General features: G+C 44.1%; 1 protein-coding gene and 1 non-coding gene across 2 annotated transcripts in view; both read left to right on the top strand.

The window, feature by feature from the left end:
- The window catches only part of SERGEF (secretion regulating guanine nucleotide exchange factor), a 218582-nt gene that overhangs the window by 143425 nt on the left and 52365 nt on the right, over positions 1-22792 (top strand).
- LOC129505167 (U6 spliceosomal RNA) lies at positions 21730-21836 on the top strand. The gene has a single exon (XR_008663476.1). It is a non-coding gene; the product is annotated as a U6 spliceosomal RNA (small nuclear RNA).

A 22792-nucleotide genomic window follows, 5' to 3' on the forward strand; every position in this document is an offset into this window, starting at 1 on the left:
GAAGATTATCTCCTCTCAGTCAATACCCTAGCCCTAGAGTTAACTGCTCTTCTAACTTCTGTCTCCAGAAATGAGTTTTGCATGTGGTTGAACTTCATGTAAAGGATGTTATGCACTTTGTACTCTTTTGTGTTCAGCTTCTTTATTGGACACATTGTGTCTCTAAGAATCATGTATTTCATATGCAGTGGAAGTTCTTTTTTATTGGTCAGTAATAGCCCGCTGGATGAATGTACCACAACTTAAATGTCCATTTCACTGTTGAAGATTTGGATTGCTTCTAGTTGGAGGATTATGAGTAAAGGCTGCTCTCAAAATTCTTATACCTGCCTTTTGGTGAAAATACACATTTATTTCTCTTCTGTGTGTAACTGAGAGTATGATTTCTGGATCATATCCTTAGCATGAGCAGATAAAGAGTTTTCCGAAGTAGTAGGGCCAGTTATATATATTGCCCATCAGCAATATACGGGAGTTCCAACTGTGCCATATCCTTGCCAGGTATTTTCAGTCTTGCTGATTGAGGCTATCCTGTGGGGTAAGTAGTGTGGAACCTCACTGTCATTTTAGTTTACATTTTTCTTATAACCAATAATACAGAGCACCATTTCATATACTTACAAGGCCACTCGGGTAGCTTCTTCTGTCAAGTGCAAAGACTTAATTAGGCGCAAACACTCTCAAGTGGGTTTTGTCTATGTTTTTCTTAATGGTTTACATGCATCCTTTATCTTATGGATCCAAGACCTTTGTTATGTGTTTGTGTGTTTATGTGTGTGTGTGTGTGTGTGTGTGTGTGTATACACACACAGTGTGATTGGCAAAGCATAAATGCTTTATATTATCTCATTTAATCCTCAGAGCAAATCGCTGATTGGTGCTGTTGTTAACTCCATTTTCTAGATGAGGGAAGCTGAAGCGTATATACACACACACATATAAACAGCATGAACTGACATATATATATATATATATATATATATATATATATATAAATAAACTGGACTTCATTAAAGTTAAGGATATCTGTGCATCAAAAGACACCATTAAGAGAGCAAAAGAGCAGGCCACTGACTGGGAAAAGATGCTCACACTATATATATATATATAGTTTTATAAAACTGTCATGTAATACTCACAGGCTCCAGGAATTAGGACTTTGGGACGATATTGTGTGGCCTGCCTCAATATCCTTTGCCCTTTCTTCTAGTTAGATTGTTGGTCTTTTTCTAATAAATTTCTAGGAGCAGGATGCCTGGGTGGCTCAGTTGGTTAAGCATCTGCCTTCAATTCATGTCATGATCTCAGGGTCCTGGGATTGAGCCCCACTTCAGGCTCCCTGCTCAGTGGGGAATCTGCTTCTCCCTCTCTCTCTGCCCCTTCCCCCCACTCACTTTTTTTTCCTCTCTCTCTCTCTCTCTTTCTCAAATAAATAAAATCTCTAAAAAAAAATTCTAGGAGCTTTTTATGGATTGGGAAAGTTAGGCCTTTGTGGTATAGACCACAAATGTATTTTCTCAAATTTTTTTGTTTCTGCTTTTGGTGTTTTTGTTTGGTCCTGATTTTGCTATGCAACTTCCTCTTTCTCTATAGATGAAACGTATCAGTGTTTTCCTGTATGGCTTCTGGATTTTGAGTTAGAGAAGCCCTCCCTATTTCGGAGTATAAAAGAAGACTTTCCTCATATTTTACTCTGGTACTTTTTATGTTTGTTTGTTTAACATGTAAGTCTCTGGTCCATTTGGAACTTATGCTGGCATAGAGTGTCCAGTGTGGATTCAACTTCATTTTTTTCCGATGGCTACCCGATATGCTTTGAACACTATTTATTGAATTCCCTTTCTTTGGCTGCCCTTCTGGATCCCATTGCTCCCAGAGCAGCCCTAAGGCATAAAGAGAGGCAGTGACTGACCCAAGATTTCCAGCTATCAGTGGCAGAGCTGGGACTAGACCTTAGGTCCACCTCATGCTGTTCAGTCTGAAGCTGGTGGCTGATTCTCAAGGCACTTTCCCGGGTGGCTATGACCTCCTGGGCTGTTTGTTGAGGCAGAGCAGCCCTTTGGGTTCTCAGTGTACTATCCCAGATCATGCTTTGCTCATCTCTGGAGTGAGATATATTCGTTGCCACTGCCTAGGGCACCTGGCTGCCTGGGGCACCGCACTTTCTTCTCTATCAGGCCAGAAACGTGATAAGATCTTTGGCATTCGGGAGAGATGTTTCGCAATTAATACAGAGATGTTTTTACAGACCACTGGTTATTGTTTAAATCACATTTCTGTTGAGTCATTTGTTTTCAAGGCATGGCCTCACATCACAAGGTATGCCTTTTTAGCTTTTAATAAAGGTGGATTTTTTTTGCTATTATTCCCAAAGAAGCAATGGTAGTATCACTCCACAGGCATCATTCTATATGAGACCACAGGTGAGCATTTCAGGCTGTCAAGGAGGCTCACATACTTGCTAATTACTCTCTCATGCCAGCCTTTTTGGGCACAAAATTTGTTTACCACATTTTAGCACAGTGCTCTGATCCTCTTAGGGTTGCTTCTAGTAGCAGAAACCACAGTCGTGACCCACTGTACTTGTTTATAAATATGAGGCTTGGGGCCTTGCAAAGGTAAATATAACAAAGGTGAACTCAAGGTAAAAACTACAGAGAGGTAGAGTGAGCTAGAAGCCACCTTCCCCAGTGGAAGGGCTGGGGTCTGGTCCCAGCTTTGTCTGGCATCTGCTCTCTATATGATCCTAGGCAGTCACTTTCCCTCTCTGGGCCTGAGGATCCCCATATGAGAAATGTTTCTAAAGTTCTGCTGCAACACTCAAGTCTGACTTCATGTCCACAAACTGCTTTGCACTTTAAAAAAAAATTAATTTATTAATGGTGGTGTCATTTAATGAGGTTTCTTCTCATAAAGATTTTTAAGTGTACGAAATGGTGTTGTTATCTGTAGGCACAATATTGTACCACAGACCTCTAGAACCTACTCATCTTCCTTCTTGGAAGGAAGTTTTCTTGGTGTTCATGACACCCTGCTCTCCTGGTTACTTCCGTTTCATTGGCTGCTTCTCCTTAGTCTCCTTCATGGGCTCCATGTCTCTGCCCAAAAGTTCAAGGTCTGAGCACTCTGGGGCTCTGTGTTAGGTCTCCCCTCTTTTCTCTCTCTGCTGGTTTTCCAGTCAACCACATTTAGTCCCATGATTTAAAAAACTTTGTATGCTGATTATTTCCCAATTTTTGTGTTCATCTCTGACCTCTCCTCTGAACAGATTATATATCCAGGTCCCCATTTGACATCTCCACATTAATTTTAAATAGGTATCTCCAATGTAATGTGCCCAGAATAGAACTTTTATTTGTCTTTTTCAAGACCATCTCTACTGGGTCTTTTAATTGGTATATAGGCATCACCATCGACCCAGTCATTGAAGCCAAAAATCTAGGAGTCCACATTGATTCCTCTCCTTTCCTCATTCATCTTCTCATAGAATCCCTAAGTCTTGCTGACTTTACCTCTAAACGTATCCTGAGAACATCCACTCTTCTCTGTTTCTACTACTACTGCTTAGTCCAAGCCAGCAGAATCTTTCCTTGGGACTGTTTCTATGATCTTAACTATACCAAGGTTCCCTTCTCTTCCCCACCACCAGTATGGATGGAATTCCTATGGGATGGTATATGGTACCCAGAGTACTTTTTATGTGTTGTGCCTCTTAGTCTGAATTGTCTCTGCCTGCCTTGCATGCAGGGGTGCTGCACATTTGTTAAATACTGACTGTCACATACAGTATTATCCTCATTCCTTCCCTTCAGGACTTATTAGTGGCTGACAGTATGCCATGTGGCATTCTGGGTGCTGCAGAGGAATATAGCCAGTGCTTGTTGCCTTGTGTCAAGGAGCTCATATTTAGTGGGAAAGAGACCTATGAATTAAGTCTGGCACATAATATGTACTTAATAAACACTGGGGCACTCAGGTGACTCTGCCTTTGGCTTGGGTGGTGATCCCAGGCTCCTGGGATCAACCCCCACATCTGGCTCCCTGCTCAGTAGATCATCTGCTTCTCTGCCCCTCCCCCCGCTGTGCTCGCATGCTCTCTCTCTCAAATAAATAAAATCTTTAAAAAAAAGTACTCCATAAACTCTGTATGAATCCCAAGCAGAGAGTGATAGGAATTAGAAGAAAAGGTTGAAAAGGAGAAATGATTAATTTTGGAAATCCTCATAGAAGAGGTAGCTTTTGAGCGGAAGAAGCGTGAAGAGCCTTGTGTGCTGAGGGACCAACCTGAGCAAAGGGAAGGAAGGCTTTAAAGAATGAATCATGGTTGAAGGACAGTGGCCAACCATCAGGACAGCTGCGGGTCAGCTAGGGCCAGGTCTCCAACGGCATGCTGAGGGGCATTGACTTTATTGTATAGACAGTGTGGAGCCATTATGGGTTATTTAGGAAGACACTCCAGAAGTTGACAATTACAGCAGAAGATAAAAGGCTTTGAAAGAAAATAGATAATGCCTTTTTGCAGAGAAAAGAGAATGGATAGTAGTTGGGTGCCTACTGTGTGCTGGCACCATTCTGAGCACTTGGCGTATATCGTTTCATTTCATGCACCATCAGCGTGGACAGATGAGAATTATCCCTGATTGTCAGACGGGAAACTGGGAACTCAAAGAGGTGGAGCCCAGGATTCAGACTAACACCCCTTGACTCTGAGGTCTGCACTTTCCCCTCATCCTGCTACCTCCCTGAAGGGGTTGAGCTTTGGCTTAATTAGCATAGCAGGCAGCACCAGATAATCTTATAGCGTGCATGTGACTTTGGAAGCCAGGAAGAAGCAACAGCAGAGCTACTGCCGATAGCATCTGCCCCTGCCTCGTTGTCTCTCCTCAGAGCATAATACCTAGGGGACCATGGGCAGCATGGAGCAGCTTTACAATGACCAAGAAGTCTGGCCTGTGGGCCCACTCTGTCCTTCCTTAGGAGCAAGCTTCCAGAGCCTGGGTGGCACTAAGAGGTGGCACTTCACAGTGTTGCCCCTTAGCACCCTCCTACCCTGTGGCTGTTGTCCCTGCTGCCTCTTCTCTCTCTGGAATCCCTCTTCCTCCTGGGTGCACCAAAAGCCCTTAACACAGAACAGCTGTGACTACTCATTCCAAAGTGCTCTCTCTGGGCAGGCCTTTGGCAGTGCTCTGTTTGCCCATTTGGCTATTCATGGATTTGTTGATTCATTAAGAGGTTCTCTGGACCTCCGTTTCTTTATGGATAAAAGAAGAGACTTGTGTAAGATAATCTTCAGGGTGTCTTCCAGCTGTGACACTTTTTGCGTTTTATTCTTCCATAAAGTCACGCCTTGCTCCTAACATGGCATTAAGGGAATGCTTCTCAGAGGAGATCATGTATAAGTGGGTCTTAAATAAGGAGAAAGGCATTCCAGCAAATGGGATCAGCATGAGCAAGAGCATGGAAAAGGTATGGCAAATTGGGGGAAAAGAAGGGATCAGATGGGGAACAGAGCAAAGGGAGATAAGACTGCTGGGTGTCTGCAGCCAGCTCACAAAGGCCTTGAGTGACGAGCTATGGGGCTGGGACTTCATCTTGACAGTATCATGATACAGCTGCTGTGCTATACTTTCTCTTTTCCTGGGGTTAAAGTTGCATGTTTCCCCCCCACTCCCCTTCCTTTGATTGATTTTCTATATATTTCAACAGAAGAATCACAGAGGAACTGGGTTTGATCTTGTGGCTTTGTAAGATATTAATTCAGTAAGCTTGTGCTTTTCTGCTTGAGACAAGAAAGATGCTGCAGACCTGGCCCTTAGCACAATGATACCAGGCATCAGGCTCCAGAATCCCCGTCAGATTCCTTGGCCAGGACTCCGCCCTCTCCTAGGTGCAACTCCAGGCCCAGCTCGAGGCTAGTCCTTTCCTCTTCCCATGGGAGCCAAGAGACTAACAGGAATGGGAAGCTCGCCGCATAGCCTTCATGTGGCGTGTGTGCGGACAGGAGTGCCTCTTACCTGTGCTCATGGCTCACAGTGCCCAAGGCTCTCTGATTCACCTGCCTGTTCTCACTGTCCCTGCTGCTTGGAGGTTCTCAGGGGAGGCTCAGTCCCTATGTGCAGGTGACGAGGAGTCTTAGGAAAGTTGCCAAATTTGCCCCAGGCGATGTAAGATAGTGTAAGGAGCCTGAGGCCTTAGGAGGAGTTAGGAGGAGTTAGGAGGCCATGACTTCCAATTCCAGCTCTGCTGCTTAATATCTGTGTGACCATGTGCAAGTTGCCACTCTGAACTGTGGGTTCCACTTCTTTGAAGATTGAGATAATAACCGCTTCTATAAATGCTTGTCCCTGGAGTGAATTGTGTGGTTTATGGAAAAGCTCTTGGCACAGAGTAGGTGCTCAGTATGTCTAGTTCTGACTCACTTGAGGGCTCTTTCTGGTGTTTCGCCTTGCTTCCCATATGGCCCTCTTCGTCATCTTGCTCCTCTCCTCTTAAGTCAATGCCACAGACATAGACTAGTGAAAATACTCTTCCTGTGTGTCCAGTGTGAAGCTAGGTCCTGTGGATGGGCTGTGAGGACACAGGTAATGGGCCATGCCCTCACTTTGCTTATTGCCTGGTTGAGTTGTGTTGGAGCAGAGAGTCTAGTCTTCACTCTTGAAATGGAGCCAAGGTGATGTGACCGTCACATGTGCCAGTGATCTCCCTCCTCCCCCGGGAACTTACCGTGTGGCACGAGCCAGACTAAGCTCTTACATCCACTGTCTCACTAAGCTCTGGCATATACTCCTACATATTCGTGTGCCTGTAGCTTACTTACACTGTAACACGCAATCCTGTTGTGCAGATGAAAAAAATGAGACTCAGAAAAGGTAAGCATCTTAAGATCTTACGAGTGGTGCTGGGTGGCACTGTTTGAACCAGATTATCTGACTCTAGAGTGTGTGCTTTTTTGTTAGATTACTTTTTGTTTAATACAGAATAGTGTGTGCATGTGTGTGTGTGTGTGTATACATATATACACACACACACATAGTTAAAAAGTTAAAAAAAAAGTATTGAAAGGTTTAAGAATGGCACTTTCTGCCTCACCTTTTCTCATCCCAAGACCCATTCCCAGAACCAGCCATTTTGAATTCTTTTCAGATATTTACCTCTGTATTTCTTTTTTTTTTTTTAAGGATTTTATTTATTTATTCATGAGAGACACAGAGAGAGAGGCAGAGACACAGGCAGAGGGAGAAGCAGGCTCCACGCAGGGAACCCAATGTGGGACTTGATCCCGGGACTCCAGAATCACGCCCTGGGCCGAAGGCAGACGCTCAACCGCTGAGCCACCCAGGCGCCCTACCTCTGTATTTCTAAATCAAATGCTCATTTAAGATATCAATTTTAAATAAAACAAATTATGTCTATTGATTTCTAAATATACATTAAAATTTAGGAGCACCTGGGTGGCTCTGTTGGTTGAACGTCCAACTCTTGATTTTGGCTCAGGTCATGATCTCAGGGTGGTAAGATCGAGCCCCAGGTTGGGCTCAGCATGGAGTCTGCTTAAGATTCTCCCTCTTTCCCTCCTCAATCTCTCTCCCCTTCTCTAAAAATAAATAAATACATACATACATACATACATATATACATACATACAATTCATATTTATTGATTTCTTAATATAAATAAAAATTATCTTACCTCATCACTTCCATTTCTTCTTCCTCCATCCTCCACTGTACTGAAATCATTAGTCTGTTATTAAGACGAGTGTAAATACTATTCTCACTGCTGAACCAAGTAACATATCGTGATAGAGCTTCTGTGCTATACTTTCTCTTTTTCTTGGAGAAAATTACTTGTTTCCCGCCCCCCCTCCTTTGTTTGATTTTTCTGTATACTAACCACTAATTCTTCCCAAATGCCCCCAAATATCTGTAAAACACCTCTTCACCTCTTTTTAAAAGATTTATTTATTTATTTTAGAGAGAGAGAGAGTGTGTGGGAGTAATGTGAACAGAGGGAGGAGCAGAGGATGGAAAGCTCAAACAGAGTCCGTGCTAAGTGCGGAGCCCGATGTGGGCCTTGATCTCATGACCTGAACCACAAATTAAGACCCATATTCAACCAACTGAGCCTCCCAGGTGCCCCCCTTCTTTGCCTCTTGATACTCTTTTTATATGGTTAAATACTTCAAGTCTGTTTGCAGTGTCCCCACCCCCACTGTACCCCAGAGCCCTGGTTCTGTCTGAAATGCTTACACCAGGCCTGCACAGCCATTACCCTGTTAGTGACCTTTACTGCTCTCCTGTGTTAAACCCTGATTCATCTGCTGTTCCCTGTCTTCCTCCTTCTTGAGATTGGTCTCTTTGGTGGAATGCATGTTCCAGTAGCTCCCTGAGAAAGAGTAGTTGGAGATAAATTTTTTGATTCCTGGAATTTCTGAAAATACATGTCACTCTGTTTTCACACTTGATTGACAGTTGAGCTGTGTGTAGGATTCGAGGTTGGAAATCCTTTTCCTTCTGATTTTTGGAGGTTTTTCCATTGTCCTCTAGCTTCTAGTGTTACTAGTGAGCAGTCTATTTTTTTTTTTTCTAATTTCAGTTCCTTTGTATGTGACCAGGTTTTTTTTCTCTTTGAAATTTTTAGGAGTTTCTCTTTCTCTTCATTGTTTTGAAATTTTACGATGATGTGCCTTGGTGTGGATGTTATTTTATTCCTTGTCCTGGTACTCATTGAACCTGCTTATGCCCTTGAACTCTGGGAAATTTTTCTTGAAATCATTTTTGATAATTTTTTCCTTATTTGTCTCAGTTCTCACTTTCTGGAACTTCTTAGATGTGTATTGAATTTCCTGGACTTACCTTCTAATTTTCTTAGGTTTTCTTTCCTCTTGGAAATCTTTTGACTTTTTGCATCACCTTCTGGGAATTTCGCTGACTTGATTTTCCAGCCTTTATAATGGAATTTTTATTTTGGCTCTCTTTTTTAATTGTCAAGGACTCTTTATTCTTCTGAAATCCTTTTTTTTAAAAAATAATTTTCTAGGGGGGGCACTTCGTGGGGTGAGCACTGGGTGTTATGCTATATGTTGGCAAATTGAATTCCAATAAAATTTTTTTAATAAATAAAATAAAAAGTAAAAAATAATTTTCTGTCCTTGATCATATTGTAGCTTTGTCATCTATTATTTTTCAGTAGGTACTATTATAAATGAGTTTTTAAAATGTTTTCTTTTGCTCTTGGCTTTGTCTCCGTTTCTTCTACTTTTTTCTTTTCTTTGTTTGGGGTTTTGTCCTACCTATTGGAGACTATGCTGGATGTTGTTTGTTTGCCCCCCAGATGTGCTCTTTACACCCTGTCATGTGCCTCCCAGGAGACTGAGCTCCATGGCCTGTATCAGCAGGCTCCCTTGCCTTCTGACTTCTAGTAGGATTCGGCTAATGAGAGGGACAGCAGGAGATCTGAGGACTGGAGAAAGGTGAGGTCAGCATATTTATTCTCCCAGCTTCTCCCCTCTCCAAAACTTCACCCTCTGGTTCCACTAGCCACAGCCTTCCCTTGCCTCTGCTGGCTTAGAGGTGGTGAAGCTCTAGCTTTACCTAGTGGTCCTGGGGTGTGAAACTATCCCTGTTGGTTTCCCTAAATATTGTCCCTGCCTCTGTGAATGATTCCTTTACAAAACTCTGCCCTGCTGCGCCTGTGAGGTGTAGTCTGTCTTGTGCTGAGGCCCAGACTGTTGCAAAGGTTTTCCTCTCTAGAAACATGGTCATCTTTAGCTGTCTGTTCATATTGGGAGTGAGATACAAAGTGAGGCTATGTTTGCATGGAGAAGCCTCCCTGCCTGGTAGGTAGACCTCGTGTAAGATGTGGGGCGGAGGAGTGAGGGAAGCTTTTTCATTCATGGACCTCCCGAGATGAGTATTTATGGGCTTTTTTTATAATTTCTTGCCTTGGCATATCTATGCCTGGCTGTTGACTTTCTGGAACAGGATGGAGGATGGAGGCTTGGGGTCCCATCACTCATAACACAGATTGTCACTGAAACTATTTGTTTCATCCTTATTGTCACTCCAGACCTGCAGTGTGTCTGTTTTTTCTTGAGTTCAGGGCCTCCCTGGTTTAGTTTCTCCAGAGAATGAATATCTAGTGTTCCCTTAGGAAGTAGCTTGCCTGGTTCTGTGTGCTGGGAAAAATCTGAGAACCTAACTGTCCCATACATAGGCTTTCAGCCAATCTCTCTGATTTCAGCTCTGTCTTTACCCCACTTTCTTTTTTTTTTCTGTTTACCCCACTTTCAAAGGCACTTGGTGCCTCTCAGTCCTGAGGCTTTCCAGAGTTGTGCAAGAAAAGTGGATTCTAGTTTTACTATCCCCTCCAGCCTGCACTGGACTGCAGCCTGCTTCACTCTGAGTAGTTACCTCTTCTATCCCTTCATCTGGAATATGTTATGCTATCTTGTCTGCTGTTGTCTCTCCTATTCTCCTTTCCTAAGTAGATTTATACTTTCTTTAGTTCTTTCCAGTCCTTTTAATGTGGCTTTAGAAGGGAGTAGAGATGAAAGTAGAGGTGAAAGACTCGGTCTGCCCTAGTTAGTGGGAAGTTCCTAGCTCTCCTTGGTAGCCCACAGCTGCAAAGAGCAGAGGAAGTGGCCCCAGAGTAGCCCAGAGACTACAAGGGAGGCTGTGAGTTGATGGAAGGTAAGCCATCCAGAGCTGAAGCTTCTGCATCTTGGCCTTTGTGATGGTGGATTTTGAGTTTTGTGAGCCTGTTCGTTTTATTCAGGAAGCACCTCTTAGATAAATTCTGCATATGAAGAGAATTTATTTCAATCGGTTGGGAACTGACTTGCAAAAAAAATTCAACAAATGGCAATACACAGCAGAAGGCATACAACGACAACAAAAACCAAAAAACAACAAGTAAAATAATAGAGACTCTTGGACAAACGCATTTTAAAAACTTAACTTTGCCAAATGGAGTGGGTAGCCAAATATTTATGGGCTTCTACTGTGGGAGGGGCCTGCCTTCTTGAGAGAGGGAAGCAGAAGTTTAGCTGCTCTAATCCCCCCAAAAGAGGAAATGATAGCCTAAGTGGGGAAATGATTTGCCCAAAATCACACAGCAAGTCAGAGGCTAAGCCCAGGATGACAGCCCCCAAGTGTTGACTCCAGTTGGCATCACCACACCTCTTTGGAGACAGGGCATTAGCAACACTTGAGGTGAGCTCCAAAGGTCTCACTCTTGTCACTGTGACCTGGCAGCCATGGCATGGAAGCCCTTGACTCGGTTCACTTCTGGGTAATTTCTGCTGCTCATCCCCACTAGACACATCATGTCCTCCATTTCCCTCCCTGACAATAGCTCACAGGTTGTTAGCATGTGTGGCCCACTACAATATAGAAATTAGACCTATTTCCTTTCATTCCCCAAGTTTTGAGGCTTTTTCAGGGGTTGCTATATGAATTGCACTGCAGTTTGAAAAAGAAGGCAAAGACCTCAGTAATTCAGGTTTGGGGGAAGGTAAGGGAAAAATAAGCCAACACAGTAAATTACCAACTCTTGAGTATTTATTGACCATAATAACGGTAATAGCTGACATTGTTGGTCCTTTCCATGGACCATGTATGGTTTTATACGTTTTATATGCATTATTAATTGGTTCTTTACATTAAACATAAGGTAGGTACTATTATGCTTGGTTCACAGGTGGGGAAACTAAAGCAAAGAGAGGTTAAATAACTTGCTCAAGAAAAGGAGCATTGTCCTGAGTGTATTCTACATTGTAAAGGGCTAGATATCCAATGTGGAAGATTCATAATTATTGATATTCTCCCAAATTATTCATTAGATTGATAAGAGCTGCAAAGGGATCTCTTATGGCTGCCAAGGTTTCCAGCCTCAGACTGTCCCAAGAAGACAAAGAAGAATGAGTGTGTTCCACTTTCTGAGATATGAGAAAACTGGGAGGGTTTATATATGCAAAGAATGACAAAATCAGAAACAAAGCAAGGATGGAGATATGAGCTGAAGCCAACAAAGTAACATTTAACTGGGTATAAATGTAAGAGCAGGCCTAATAGAAGTTCTGAGTCTTGGGTGTTGACTGCTTAGATGATTCCTGGTCAGCTGCAATGAGGTCTCCAGCCATGGCAGTGGAGATGTGGGCAGAGGGTAAAAGACAAACTTGATGGCTCTGTTGCCTTTAAGCTGTCAGTGGTACAAGCAATGGAGCTGTCCTGAAGACAGACTGTAAAAGGGGTCTCAAGGCCTTTCAGCTGATTGGATCAGGGCCACCCATGTTATCCAGAATAATTTCTCCATAAAGTCAATTCATTATAGATGTTAATCACATCTACAGAATATCTTTACGGCAACACCTTAGATTAGTGTTTGATTGAATAATTGGGTACACATGCCACATAAAACTGACCATCGCTTGATCCAAATTGTATTTTAAATCATTCTGGAACTGGAGGATGGCTGAATTGAAGGAAGGAGGGTCTGGGAGAGAGAGATGAGTGGAGAAGCCAAAGCATTCATTACCTTAAGGGACAGGCGATGAGGATCTGAAATAAGTCACGGCAACTGAGATAGAAAGTAAGAAGAGATTTGAAAGACCAAGCTCACCTTATTGGGATTTCAATGACATGGCATGAACAGGGTTGAGAAGGGAAGGAGAAGAACGGACAGGATCACAGATGGTGTCCGGTGATCTGCTTGGTAGCCTGGGTGGATGAGCCATCATTGACTAAGAAGGCAAATACATGGAGAGAGGAAAGAGTAGGCTATAGGCAAGGTGATGAATTTATTTTTGAACATAACCGAGTGTGAGATGCCTGTGGAACATCCAAATAGAACTACCTGGTAGGAGATTGGGATGAAGACTTTTAACTCTTCAGAGAGGTCAGGGAGTTTCTGTAGAGAAAGATTAGTAAAGCAGGACTACCTAAGTAGTTTTTTCTTCTTTGTGTCTATATGGATAGTGTTTTTGCTAAGTGGCCCTGCTCTAGGGTATAGTTTTGCCATGCCTTTGATAATGTTACACCAATGTGACCATTCTGTGATTATTCCTGCTGCTGTAGTAGTTTGACCCTGGGCAGAGACTGCTTTCCTGGCCATGTTTTGCAGGGTTGTACCCTACCTTCAAGACTTTCTCCTTAGACGTCAAGAAGCCATTGTGAGGGTTTGGTCCTGGGTAGGAGCCCATACATGTGAGGGGTGTGTCTCCTTGAGGAAAATCCACGATGTGATCGCTAATTTCTGGGGAGTGACCTGAAAGCACATAGCACGAAGTATGATTAATGATTTCATGTAGCAGCTCACTGCCCCAGAAAACAAGGCCAGCCCAGTCAGGCTGCCTGGGAAGAAGCACCGTCTGTTCTCCCGATTTCCAACCCTAGACCTCCTCTCAGGTAATGGAGGTAATGGTCTAGGTAATGGATCTGCAGGTAATGGATGGAGAGTTTCTGCCCTGGGAGGTGTGGGGGCATGGGGAAGAAGAGGAGACAGGATTTACTGAGCATCTCCTGGTGCCAAGCAGTGTGCTGAGCACCCTCCTTAAGCATGATGATAAAAACAGTGACAATCACCTCTTGGTGCCAGGTACTGGGCATATATTGTTTGATTTTCTTTTCAATTTAATTGATACTATAACTATGTAAGGTAGATACTATTATCAGCTACGTTGTACAAGTGAGGAGGTTAAGGGGCACCTGGGTGGCTCAGTTGGTTGAGCATCCAGCTCTTGGTTTTTGGCTCAGGTTGTGATCTCAAGGTCATGAGATTGAGCCCTGCATCAGGCTCTGTGTTCAGCAGGGAATCTGCTTGAATAATCTTTGCCTGTCCCCTGACACACACACACACTCTCTCTCTCTCTCTGTGTGTGTGTGTCTCTCTCTCAAATAAATCTTAAAAAACACAAGTGAGGAAGTCAAGCAGAGAGATCAAGTGACTTGCCCAGGGCCACACAATTAGTAGATATCTAAGGTGGGATTTGAAAAAAAAAAAAAAAAAGGTTCTGATTCCAAAGCCTAGACATTATGCTGCTTCTCTCTGGTCCTGACCCTTGCTGGTCCTGTCATTCGGAGGAGCAAGTCTACAGGCCTTTTCTTTTATAGGCCTCACAAATTTCTGTCTTCACAGCTTTAAGGAGTGGGTGGGTTGGGGGAAGCCCTGGATGGGAATTAGGAGTCATAGGTTCTTGTCTCAGCCTCTGTCTGACCTTGAACTTTTGACCTTAACATTTTGGAACCACATTTTCATCACCTATAAAATGGAGAGTCTAAAATTTACCTCCTAGGATGTTATGAGAGCATTGGATGGAGAAATTGCTAAGAAAGTGTTTTCGTAAACTTTGGAAGTTATTCTATAGTGTTTGTACCAATGGCTCTGCTTTTTAGAAAATCCTCTCCTGTTATTTTCCCCCGACCCTGACTCCCCTTGTCCTTTATTGTGACTTCTGGCATTCTTATCACTTAAAAGTCTCTGATAATCATGCTTTGAGGCAGGAGGCCACTGAAATTCTTATATAAATAATTCCACCTCCCCGAGCCAGCTGGAGGGGGTGGGGTGGCCACACAGATTTAGCAGCTGCCAAAGCTATAACTAAGAAGAGTCTTCTTGTCAGTCACAGGAGTGAATCATTTAAATGGCTGCTTTGCTGCATCCTTCCCAGGGTCCTAAGGTAAATTGGATAGCACTGTTGCTTCTATCAGTCAACAGGCCTTACGTGAAGCTCGCCTTCTTTCTTTGAAATGTAGCAGGCATGTGTATTTGAAAGAACATGAGTTCTGGATCCAGACTCACCTGGGTTCTATTCCCAACATCACCACTTACAAGCTGAGTGACCCTGAGCAAGTCCTCTTGCCAGCCTGGGTCTCAGTATCTTCACCTATAAAATGGGAGTGCTAAGACCTGCCTCACACAGTCGTCACACAGCTCAGAGGAGATCGCAAAGGGCCCAGCACGATAGCAGGTGCGCATTAGACTCTCAGTAATGCTACTTCCCCGCATCTCCAAGCTGTGGCAACGAGTGCCTTGGAATGGTGGGGTTGATGAAGAGTGAAACGGTCTGGTTTCCAGAGTGCAGAGGCAGAGGACTCAGTAATAGACACTTGACTCACGGCTCTATTTTTAGCTTGATGCTGCCTAAGGTTTAAAAATGTGGTGTCTGCCTCAAGTGTCCCTTTATCCTTTCAGCTTAAGAGTGGGGGGTCAGAGTGAGGGTGGGGAGGAGACTGTCCAGCTTCTCTGGAGGTGCCTGTCCCACCTTCACAGTCACACCTTCCTCCTCCGTGTCCGGCAGAGTCACCTTAGACGTCATTAGCTTCGAGGAAGCCGTGCCGATGCTCAGGCACGAGTGCTTTGCCCTGGTCTTCAGCAGGGCCCTCTCACTGCCAAACCGGCCTTCAGCTGCTTGTTACAGCTTGGGAGGATTTCATCCATCACCCCTGCCCATGTTCACTGCGCAGCTGACTTCATGAATTTGGGGAGCACAGCAGTAAATCTTTTTCAGGCAGTTCCTGTCTTTCCCCTCTGTTCTCAAGATCCATACATTACAGTAATAAATGTTATTTCATGTCATCTTGCAACAGCTTCCTGTTAGGCAGGAATTTGATTTGGTGGTGAAGAGCACAGGGTCTCAAAGAGACGAGAGTTTGAATCCTAACTCTGCAGCTGAACACTGTGACCTGGGACAGATGACTGAATAACTGAGTGTAGGCTTCTGCATCGGTCAAATGGAGATAATAGCACTCATCTCCTAGGATGGTGAGGGTGAGTGAAACAATGTTTGAGGAGCCTCAGCACAGGGCCAGGCACACAGTGAGCACTTGACACATCGTAACTGGGGCATCAGTCTCAGAGCAGGGGAAACAGCAGTCCAGGACATTAACTCATTTGCCTAGGATGAGGCATTTTCCCTATTTTCTATGAAAGAGAAGGCCAAGAGGTCTTGCCCAAGGTTATACAACTAGTAAGCTGCAAAATCTGAATTATAAGCCAGTTTTCCCAACACCTCAGCCAGGTCCCCTGACATTGTACCAGAAGCCTCTGCAAAACTGGAATGAATGCCCCAAACCCATTTGTAACTGGCCCCCTGGTGGTGGAGTCTGAGCCCAGCCAGCCTTCTCCTGAATCCTGCTTTTTAGAAATGGGCCGCTGGTAAAAGACGTGTATGTGTGCACATCTATTTATATAGGAGCAGGAAAATGTACTGGGAAACCATAATTCCCTAGAGGCTCCAGGAATGCAGTATATTGGCTAATGGATCTTCTGAGTTTTAACTTCTTGATTTCAGGTCTTACTGCAGGTCATTAAGAAATGCATTGCAGCCAGCCACTTTCTGGTGTTAGAAAGGGCTGTCTAGAGAACATCATTAAATCCTTTTTAAATGACAGAGGATCTTGGCAGGGTCTCCAGTCATTGTCATAATGACCCGTAATGTTCATGACTCTAATTGTATGTCTGTCTGAATCTCTGACACTCATTCAGTCATGACAACTGCTGTGTGTGTGTGTGTGTGTGTGTGTGTGTGTGTGTGTGTGTGTGTTGGGAGTGAGGGCAGGATAGGGAGATAATTATCCCCATCTCATAGGTGAGAAAGCTAGGACTCAGCATGAATCCTCACGGGGGACCATAGAGCTTGATCACAGGCAGAGCCAGAACTGAAGAGACATTTGCTGAGACACTGTAATAAAGCGGGGGGGGGGGGGGGGGGGAGGTCCTTTGAGTCAGACATACTTGGATTTAAATCCCAGTTTTGACACTTTCTAATGGTGTTGACCTTTGAGCAAGTTACCCAGTGTTGCAGGTCTCCCATTCCTCATCTGTAAAATGGCAAGAATAATTATTTCCCTTGCTGGGATTATTTTAAGGTCATTCTGGGTAATGTATGTGAAGCACCTGGCATTGTGGCTACTCAGAGTAGGTCCTCAGCACATGGACACCATGATTCTCCCGATCCTTTCCAATCTACCGAGATGTCTGTCTGCTGTAGTGACATGGGAGGCACAGGGTATGAGACTGACCTTTCTTGAGCCCATCAAACTCTATAAGTGCTTTTTTGAAGTAAATCTACCCTCATTAACTTTAGGAAGGCGTAGGTGTTTTTGATTTACCTCTAATAATGGAGGCCCGAGACAAACTTTTATTTTGTAGATACACTTAAATAGTTTTACATCAATGCTAGAGGTGCTGCAAAACAATAAAATAAGTATCATATATGAGTGTTATGGTGGCAAATGCCCACAGTCTGGAAATGTTTTTTGGATCGTATAGGTCTATCTTTTTAAATCATGAGTAGAATTTGAAGAGGTGAACAGGAGATATTTCACGTAGGATCAAAGGTGCAGAGGTAAGATAGTGTAAAATATTCTTGGCTTGGTTAGAACAGAAACTGTAATTGTGTGGAAGAGCATATATGATAAGGTTAGAAACAGACTTTCATATAGTTTCACATGTGTTCATGTGCCTAAGCATACGCATATTACTCTAATATCCCATCCATGTATAAACTAACCTAAGATCCTTAGTTAGAAGTGATCACAGGCATTGGCTATATATATCTTATTGCTTTCAGCCCAAGTCTGTAGGTAGGCAACGTGTTGTAGAAGACAGAACACTGGACCAGGAGTTAGGAGACTCAGGTTTTGCTCTTGGATCCACCCCCATTCAGCATCTGGGATAAGACCTATAACTTCTTTGGACCCTCCCTCCTCATTTACAAAAACAAGTCACTTTTGGAAAGTCCTTTGGAACTATTTATCAAGAGCCTTGAAGATGTCCATTCAATTTCATCTATTAATTCATGTCCTGGAATTGTCTCCTAAGGAAAGACCTTAAATATGGAAACAGCTTTATGGTGAAAGATGTCCATCTTAGTGTTTGTATGATTTAGTAAAACTAGAAGTTGCGTAAATGTCTGATAATTGGGATTGGATCAATTATGACTTGATTAATTTGCAGTATTTACTAAAGAGTAACAGCATTGGGGGCGCCTGGGTGGCTCAATCGGTTAAGCATCTATCTTTGGCTCAGGTCATGATCTCAGGGTCCTGGGATAGAGGCCTACATCAGGTTCCCTGCTCAGGGAAACCCTGCTTCTCCCTCTCCTGCTCCCTCTGCTTGTGCTTTCTCTCTCTCTAAGAAATAAAGTCTTAAAAATAAAAAAAGTAACATCATTGGTCATGTAAAAATGAAACCAAAAAGGCATCTATAAAAAAAGCATATTGGAAAAACCATACTTCCTAATGTAGGCAACACTGTTGATATCATCCAGGATCCGTCATGATCTGGTCCCAGTCGTTCACACCAGCTACCCCTGTGCCACCATTTGCCATATATGGTGACCTAGGACATTTTCCCAACTGTGTGTGCTTTTGTATGTTCTGTTCATTCCTTCTGAAATGCTCTTCCCTCCCTTGGCCAGAAGGTGAATACTTAATCTCCTTCCAGGCAGCTTAAGATTTCCCTGACTTCGTAGGAAAAGTAAATTGTGCCTTCATCTCTGTTTCTGCACATTTTGTAAGAGGGATCTAACATGTCTATAATCGTGTTAGTTTTCTGTATCTGTTTCTGTCTCTAAACATAGAGTGGATCCCCCTCGAGGGTCAGAACTGTGTTATTGCCAAATCCCCAGGGCTTAGTAGAGGGCCCGGCACTTAATGGGTACTCGATACATGTTGTTTAAATTGTTTTTCACTCTTTACTTTTCCATATTTTCTGCATATTTTATAATGACTATACATTACCCTTATAATGGAGGTCAAATAACAGTAATTCATTTACCCATTTATTTTTAAGGAGGTGACTGGCCTAACTCAAAGGTTCTCGAACCTGGCAGTGCAGATACCACAGATACTTGGAAAGTTTAGTAAAATGCAAATTCCCATGTTCCAAGACAGGTGTCCTGAATCCCAAAATCCAGGGCAAAGATCTGGAATCAGTATTGTTTTGTTTGCTTAAATATTTATTTATTTATTTTAGAGAGAGAGAGTGCGCATGTGGTGGGGAGGGGTATAGGGAGTGGGAGAGAGAGAATCCCATGTAGACTCCAGGCTGATCATGGAGCCTGTTGTGGGGCTCTATCTCATGACCCTGAGATTATGACCTGAGCCCAAATCAAGAGTCAGACACTTAAGCAACTCAGCCACCCAGGCGCCCTGGGAATCAGTGTTGTTAATAAGCTGCTTTAGTTACTGTGATGCTTAGCCATGTGTGGGAACCCTTGACCTAACTACCTCTAAGGTGCTTTCAGCCTAAAGTCTACCTGGTTCTCGGAGTGGTCTGCTAGCCCTTTGCCCCTGCTGCCATAAGAGGCTTCAGCATGAGGGCGCTGTGGACCAGCAGGCCAGACAGTGGAGAGAGTAACTATTACCGCTTCATTATTGAGCACCTGTTCTTTGTCAACGACTCCTTTACATACAGCATTTCTTATCTGTATAGTACCTTGAGGTCAGTTTTATTATCTCCGTTTTACAGATGAGGAGACTGAGGCAAAGAAAATTTAAGTGTCTTGCCCAAGGTTAAGTAATAAGTACACAGTGGAGCTCATATTTGAATGCAGTTCTATCAAACTTCAAATCCCAGGAACTGCCCACCCCTTCTCTCCCTCCCCACCCCCTACAGAGCATCCCGGTGGGCGGGGGGGGGGCAGCCAGGTGTAGCCCTGCTGTGTGCAGACGTCGCGGATTGGGCAGGGTGGACACTGGAGCCCTCTGCCCTGTGGGCAGATGTGTGGGCTTAGCATGCCTAGTGGGCAGCCAGATGCCACAGAAGCGGAGGTTCCTGCTCACCAAATATGCTCTGACGCCCACCCACCTGCTTCCAGGGTGCAGTGAAGCAGTGGAATTCAATTTGCGGCAGTGACCTAAGAGGGGCTATTTTTAGTAAGAAAGTAGGTCAGGGGCTGCAGCGGTGCTGCCTGAGAAATGAGCAGCCTCCCCTCTCACCAGGACGCTTCTTCACTTCTCACGCAGCCAGTGTGGAGTTGAGGAAGGCACATCCGACATCCTCACATGCCTGCAGTTGTAATCGTCACCGTGGAGCCACTGGGGGGTGGGGAGTGGCGGGACGCGCACATACACATCTGAAACACAAAGCTTCTTGTCTGGGATTGCGTAGGGTCCTGGCCCTAATCCTCCTCCAGAGGTTAGAATCCCTTCAGAAAGCATCTCGAACGGGATAGGAGGCTCATAAACCGTACGCCCCCTCCATGCCAGCTACTCTTCTGGGTTTGATATGCATTATCTCATTTAGTACTTGCAAATACCTCTGCAAAGTAGATATCTTATCCCCATTTATCAGATGTGGGAACTAAGAGAAATGAAGAGACTTACTCGAGGTCACACAGCTTGTATGTAGTAGACTTGGGTTTTGAATCCTGTTCGAGACTTCAGAGCTGATAATAGATGATCAGGCCATCCGACCATGCTACGGGTGATTTTTTTTTTTTTTAATTCCCACTCTCTCTCTGCCCCATCTTGTTTGGTACTTCAGACAAAGTAGTATAGAGATGGCTTCCTCTAGGTGGACTTACCTGAGTCAGACATCCTTTTACCTCCAGGACACAAAAGGGTACCCAGAACACAGACCTGGTCCCCAACGAGGAGAATGTACATCCCTACCTACTGCTGCCCAATCACTGAGGCCAGTAGTTGCCCAAAACAATCCAACCACCTGATTTCCCTGGGCCTGGAGTATCTCAAAATCCTCTGCCCCCCTTGCTCTGCCACATATTAACTGCAGATCTGTGGCAAATTGCAGGGCACTCATTGGCGAAGCACAGGCGGACACGAGCTTGTTAACAGAATGTAGTAATTGACATATCGTGATTCATTATGCACAGCACGGAGGACTCTAGCAGAAGCCCACTTTGTGGCCAACCGCCGCTGGCACCACCAGCCTTGAGAATTTGTTCCTGGCTCTGTTCTGGCTCTCCAGCTGGAGAGCACCATACCTTCAAGGGCCAGAAGCAGCCCGAGGCTTCTGTTTTATCCTGCTCCCTCCCTCCAGGCAAGGAGAGAGGATATTTCCCCTGCCCCTGGGCTGCCTGACCTTGGAGGGACCTTATTGTTCATTCATTCATTCATTCATTCAACAAACATTTTGAAAATGTTCCAGGCAGGCAGTGGGGAAGGAGACAGATAGTCCCAGCCCTCAGCCCACAGAGAATTTGTAGTCCTCTGGGCCTTAATTTCCTTATCATCAAATGGGCAGGAAAGAAAAAACTGCATCGGTCAATCTCTTCTAGCTCTAAGATTTCAGACTCTGTAGTTCTGGATTATAAACATTTATTATTGAGTCATAGTGTCAATCTTAGTCATTTGTACCCAATGCCAAAAAAGAAAAAAATAGAATTTCAGAATCTGGATGGGAACCATGGACACAAGCTAATTCAATTTCCTCACTTACAGATGAGAAAAATGAGGCTAAAAGAAGGGTATGACTTGCCTGGCATATCAGTGACAGACCCAGGGTGGGGAGGCCAGTGAGCTGAGCTCGCCTCTGCTCTAATCCTTCTGAGGCCACCTCCCCACTCGGCAATGCTCTTGTACCCCTCCTTGGAACCCTTTCTGCATTTAGCTTCTCTAACACTGAGCTCTGCTGAGTCTTTCCTATCTACCCCTCTAACCACTGCTTCTGGGCTCCCTTACCAGCCTCAGAACCTGGGGCCTGCACGTGGAAGAGGAAGGAATAGCCCTGGTAGCTGGGCCTCAAAAAAGTAAATGGAATTGGGTGCTCGCTTCGGCAGCACATATCCTAAAATTGGAATGATATAGAGAAGATTAACAAGGCCCCTACACAAGGATGACATGCCAATTGGTAAATGGTACTAGATTTGGGCAAGACTGCCAAAAAGCAGGACATGAGGAAATTGAGCCAGACCATGTAGTTTGCTGTCAGAGTTCTCAAACAGCAGTATGGGCAAACTTCAGTGAAACTGAAAAAGGAGACCCAGTGGAGATAGCTGGTGAGCAGCTCAGTGAGCTCACAGAACGCCTGCAGAAAGGCCTGCTTCCCCTCAAGCCTCAGAACCTCTGTACCTCTGACCTTTGCCTGTCACCTACCTGTATCCAGTAGAAGGAATCTAAAGCTGGAAGGACAGAGGATCTTTCTGATATTCTAGCAAGGCAAGGGAATTGAGCTGCCTGTGGAGAAGTCAGGAGCAGGAGGCTCAGCACTTTTTCAGTGGCCAGAGTGTCCCCTCCTGGGTGGAGAAAGATGCTATGGGTATAGCAAGCCCTGCGCCAACCCGAAGTGCTTGTTTGTCTGTTGCTTTTCCCTTGCCTTCATCACAGTCTGAGAACCCAGACCTTGAAGTACTGTCCTTGATTAATTAATAAAGTTTATTGCCAAAAAAAAAAAGTTTATTGCCCTATCGCGGTCCCCTAGGATGGCGGTGGTCAGAGGTTAGGATAGGGCGGAGAATATGGTTGTTGATTATGAAAACCTGTATCCATCCTGTATATCCATTTTAGTCTTCTAAATAGATCTGTGTTATTTTCCACACTGTGCTTTTGTAAAAAATAATTTTCCGATAGGCACATAACATTATCCTGAAAGAACTAGCTAGTACGTGTACATAAAATATGTCTTATGTACATTTACAAATGCAGATACAATGCCTAAAAGTAAATCATTCTGAATTTTTGAAAAATGACTTCAAGTTGTTTGGCTGGAAGCTGGCAACTTGAGTCTGAAGCATGGACTCTTGTATGTCCTTGGGTTAGTCATGTTCCCTTTCTGCGCCTCTGCTTTCATACCTGCCAAGGGAAAGGGATGGATCCGTGGTTTTATT

This window comes from Nyctereutes procyonoides, unplaced genomic scaffold (assembly GCF_905146905.1).
Source record: "Nyctereutes procyonoides isolate TBG_1078 unplaced genomic scaffold, NYPRO_anot_genome, whole genome shotgun sequence".
Taxonomy (NCBI): Eukaryota; Metazoa; Chordata; class Mammalia; order Carnivora; family Canidae; genus Nyctereutes; species Nyctereutes procyonoides.